Below are 6000 nucleotides of genomic sequence, written 5' to 3'. Positions count from 1 at the left end.
ATACTGAGCGAGCGCGATCGATGCGCGGCCACGAGCGCCGCACGCACCCTCGCGAGCCGCCCGCCCCTCCCGCAACCCCACGCGCCCGCACCCTCCGGCCATTTTCTCGAGTTTCCACCGAGAGCGCGCGCGCTGCCCTCTTTCCCGTCGGATCGCTGACCGCCCCTAATTGATTGGGCCCGTTCATTTGCCGAATACGTTTTAGGTCAGCACCGCCGCAGAGCCTCTGCGCAATGTTTATTTAGTTAACTTCGTGGGAAACTTGGCTGGGACGGGACCATTAAGACAAACGGTCTGCTCTTACTTGACGTTTCGTCATAATTGCTGTTATAAATAACTTTTAGTGGTTATATTTCGAAGGAACAACTTTAAAAGCTAAATCTTATGTATAGTAGTGACATTTAACAGATTGCATTGTTAGATAAAAATACACATATTTTAAATTATATAACGCAGAATTTTAAACAAGTTATATTTGAAGTTTTATAAACTTTCCTAATATCTCATATTAACATATTTTAAACAGATTTTAATTACTTCTTGTCAATATAACAACTAATTAAAAACAGAAAACTATACAAAATTAGGGACGAATATACCAATTAAATTTTTTCTATTCTCTATAAATGTATAAGAAAAATATAATAGAAACAGCTTTCAAGTAATATAGAGTCAAATATAATGTGCAGTTTAATTGAGAACCACCTCTTGTTTTGAAGTCGGTTAATAGAAACGATATATTTTAGTAATGCTAGAAGAAATTAGAAACAATGTAGAATAAGGTACTGAGGCCTTATTAAGTTAGCTGTGTGCCCCGTGCTTGTACCCGCATTGCTCCTCTCGGCGCCTATGATGATAAAATAATTATAGCCTCTCTCGATAAACCTACTATCTGACAGTGACGAAATATTTTTCAAATCGAAATCGTTGTGATTAGCGCGTTCAAGCACACAAACATATTTGTATAGGTATACATAATATATCAAATATAATATGTTTGACACATACATAATATTATGTATCATTTTTACATATTATGTATCATAAAAATTTTTAATTGTGAAAATGTATCAGCATGTCGAAAACTGTAATTTTATATACCTAGTTAACCTTTTGAACGCCAATGACATCTATAGATGTCATGCGCAATCGTGCCCTGTGCGCCAGCGACACCTATACATGCCAAGAAACAGATCATAGATAAATACAAAATAAACATATTAAACCTTTACTTTTACGTGTTTTATTTATACAGTTTATGAACTGAATCCCCAGTTATTACATAATTGTACACAGTAAACAAAATTGCCAAGTAGTTATTCAAATATTTGATGACAAAAAATAACTTAATTAATGGCTAAAAAAGCATGTTCTCTCGCGCCAATGACATGTATACGTGCCTACTAGTGATGTAGTGTAATATTCAAGTAACTTCATTAAAATTTCAGCGAAATTACTCTAATTCGCTTAATTTTTGTAATAACTACAAAAAAAATATATAAGCTTAGTCACTGAGAAAAAAGGTAAATACTACATTCTTTGGTATAATACCATATTGTCTATATTGTGGATATTGTTGATTTGAATATTTTCCTTTTCGCCAATCATGCGCATCCCTAGCACAGTATCGATATGCAATCCCTTCTGCGCCATTGACATGAATAGATGTCGGACTGGTGACGTCGTAAGCGCGTGCCGTGTTGTTAAGTGCGGAAAGTTGTAAAAATATTTTATCGAGTATTGCCGAGAGTGTGAGTGCCTTTATTAGAATATTCTTATGATACAAATTGTCGCTATGTCATATCAAAATATGGTAATTGACCTAAATAGGTACCTACATATAATTAGTATTTGTAATAACTCAAGTATTAAACTAAATGATTGGAAAATAAATATGTAGTTTTAGAGCTATTACGCACTGTCGACCAGTCGCCGGCGACTCAGTCGCCGGCGACTGGTCGACAGTGCGTAATAGCTCATAATGCAATTCCCTTTATTTAAAGGTAATAGTTGTTTTGATATTTACAAATAAACACTCCACAATAATACCTATAGTTCATATAAACTTAATAAATAAACTCGATAAGTTACAATAACATACAGCTACACATCCCTAATCAGAAGCGAGAGATTATAAAAAAAAGGATGGTTGCCCGCGCCATTGGCATGTATACATGCCAATGGGGCGTAACTGATAGAGAATAGTGCTGTAACTTGCTGCAATTTTATATGTATTTTTGTATCTCAAAAGGTTGATTTTTTTTGTTGATAGTTGCTATTTAATGTGGTCTTAAGTTTTTACAGTAGGAGATGGGGTTAAATAAATATTATTTTTGTGTTATAAGCTGTTTATTCAAATATTCAGACGTGAATTATTATGTTTATCGATAACATTTTGGAATCCCTACTATTTTCAAGGTTATCTCATTGAATTTGTGGCTTGGCGTGGAGGGCACGGCGATGCGTTTTTGCTCTGGCGGTCAAAAGGTTAACAATAAAATAACATGATTTCAGTCTATTTTTTATAATGAATAGAATTAATTTTATTCTATGGTAATATCAGAAATATGAATAAATGGTTATTATACCAAAACAAATGCGAAAGTAAAACTTATAGATTATCATTATGCTACTTATAAGTTTGAGATATTAATTTTCGTATTTCAGATTTTTACCATAGAATAAATTAATTGTATTCCATTATACAAAATAGATTTAAACAATATAAATAAAAAAACACTATGAACAATAAATCTACGAACACTAAATCATAGGTAGTAGTTGTATACGTAGTATATTATTATTAGTCTGTGGTAGTAGGTACCTATGCAAAATTAAGACAATTGTTTTTAACAATAAACTTAACCGTCTACTAATTGTCAGAAATAGAACAAATTAAAATGAGACTCACGGGAGGCCTCAGCTTTCAAATAAAAATGCCTCATCAAAATCGGTTAATTCAATATGAGATAGATAACACAAAAAATACGGTTGTATTTATAACCGCCTCCTTTTTTGGGATTGGTCGCAAAGCTGGATCGTTTGAAGAACTAAAGTTTCAAATAAGTTTCAAATGAATAAAATATATTTTTAATAAGAAAGGCCAGGCAATTAAATCAATAAAAATCGCACAAAATGAGAAAAATATTTATTTTAGGAGCCGATCAATGTCTGAGTCAATTTAATGTGTTATAAGCGTTTATTTTTTAGTCTCTATGCAGTTTAAAATTTAAGTCTTCTTTCGACGTTATGTAATCAAAATGACAATTTTTCAAGGGTTAAATACAAAAATCAATAAACTCTAATCAAACATAGTTCTAAAGTAAAATTATGAGAATCTAATACAAAAATAAAATTTTAGAAATTATTTTTCTATTTATAACTAAAACTACAATATCCCACTTTTATAGTAAAACTAGCGACCCGCCCCGGCTTCGCACGGGTGCAATGCTGATACTAAATACACTACAGAAAAACTGTGAACGTTGTATATAAAAACATAGCGGCCCGCTCCGACTTCGCACGAGTATAAAATAGATAGCCGGGCAGCCGGCCGGTACCGCCGCAAACGCTACCTACGTCCCGCAATTTTTAAACCTGTAATATCTTCGAAAATAATTACTTAAATCAAACGGTGTAAAGGGCCATATAGATCTATATTAAATGAACAATGTATTCAAGGTATTTAATTGGTTAAGGATTAATGCTGTATTGGTTAAAATCGCATCGTAAATTAGCCATTATTTGTCGTAAAAAGTAAATGACAAAAAAAAGTTATTGTGGGTTATCCATAAGAGATAGACATATATACCATCGCGGACTTTTCTGTAGACCTTTTCAATGTGTATAATACTCAGTACATTATTTTGATAAAACACACAGCCTGCGTTTGCAATGTAAGCGGAAAAAATGTAATTTTTTACGACATCACATTAGAAACCTCAAAAACAACAGTACTTCTCCACTATTTAATGGATGTTATTATACATATAAACCTTCCTCTTGAATCACTCTATCTATTAAAAAAACCGCATAAAAATCCGTTGCGTAGTTTCAAAGATTTAAGCGTACAAAGGGACATAGGGACACTTATAGGGACATAAGGACAGGGAAAGCGACTTTGTTTTATACTATGTAGTAATTTATACAAAAACTTACACAGCGTTTACACCAATCAACTATTCGTATATAACCGTATTTTTAACTTTTAAGTAACGTGTAACAAACAATATATCAATTTTATAGAACAGCGCAAAAAGGAATTTAATTAAAATTCAAAATTAAGACTTTCTTTTTTTTTAATAGCTGCCAGCTATGATCATCTGAAAAATATAATAATTAATGATCTGAAAAATAGGAATATGTGAATAAAATGCTTAACGTTACGATTTAATGTTTCAAATTTCAATGAATTTAATCTCCGCTGATATTTTATTTAAGAATAATTGTAAAGGTTGTGTTTTCACTGAATAAATGATAAATAAATACATTTGATAATAATAATAATTCATTCATTTATTCAAGTAACGGACTCATTTTGTTAGTAACAATTATTAATAACTTAAAAATTATGTTAGTAAAAATACTATTTATTATGACTGCTAGAAATGCACTCCACCGCTACAAAGCTGGAAGAAGCAAGGAAGCAGACAGTTTGCAGCAGTGGTTTACATACCAGCAGTCGAGCCGACTCGCTATACAGCGCATGATTAAACTTGTAACAGACGTTCGAACTGGTGCGACCGGACCACCGTACCTACTCGTGCGGTGCGATCGACTCGCCACACGACCGCACCGCACCTAGGGTTGCCAGTATTTGATTTAAGGGTTAACAGCATCAAAAATACGAGTTTTAGTTATTTTTTACGGGAGATAATTAAAATAGCAATGTTTAATAGAGAAAATTTATTTTTGGCATTTATATTTGCTGTTGGAAGAAACAGCTTTTAATAGCTCTTCATTTTCTAAAGCGAATGTATAAAAATCTTTGCACGATAATTTAAAATTACATTTAATTAATTTGCAGCTTCGCCTTTACAGTTTCAATATTCAATCGGTTTCGGCTATCCGTCCAGGCATTGCCGCACAAAGAAAATATTCTTAGTTTAAAAATTACGATTAAATTTACGATTTTTAAAAAAACATTTAAAATATTGGAATTTTCGCGGCCGACTGAGCTAAATAAATTCGTATAAAAAAATAGATACACTAGTGACTAGATAATTTATTATGTTGCTAATATATGAAGTGATTAAAGGCGCAAATTATCCCTTTTTGAAATTTTCGATATTGTCGATAGAGGCGAAAGTATTGTAATTTTTACTGATTTTCGTTTTTATTTTTTTATATTATATGCAGGCGTTAGTAGAAGCTCTGTTTAGTACCAAAAGAAACCTTGAACTGAGTTCTACATGTGACAAAAATACCACATTCTAGCCACGAAGTTATTACGAGATATAGATTTTCAAAGAATGTCAGGGTTGTCCCTAGTAAACAAAATTATATATATCATCTATTACCAAGTTTTTGTTTGTTTTAGTCGTTAGTTATAGTCGATATTTCAATATATTATTATATGTAGGTAAAAGGTTAATTTATTACAATCTTTATATGTAATAAATTAACTGAACAAAAAAAATGTCTTAGATTTATAAGACAATTCAATAGTATCAAATTAATACAAATTAATCTCCTTTTTTTGTGAATATTTCGAGCATTGATCATAGTAATCTCATTAAAAGTCAAACCGAATTCTTTGAAAATCTATTTCTCGTAATAAATTCGTGGTTAGAATGTTGTATTTTTTTCACATGTAGCTACCTCAGTTCAAGGCTTCTTTTGGTACAAGTACAAGTACAAGTTACAACCATTGAAAAGAAGAAAACGAAGAGAAAAGAATGGGCAAAATTATATTTAAAAGACAGGGATTCATTCAGATATATGCAGTCATATCATAAATCTTTGTAGAGTTCTAAAATTTATATTATTAATCTTTTTTCA

Source organism: Colias philodice, chromosome 15 (assembly GCF_061535455.1).
Source record: "Colias philodice isolate Cphi_HAF_F1 chromosome 15, ilColPhil1 Martin Lab GWU primary, whole genome shotgun sequence".
Lineage (NCBI taxonomy): Eukaryota > Metazoa > Arthropoda > Insecta > Lepidoptera > Pieridae > Colias > Colias philodice.
This window is presented reverse-complemented; position numbering follows the sequence as displayed.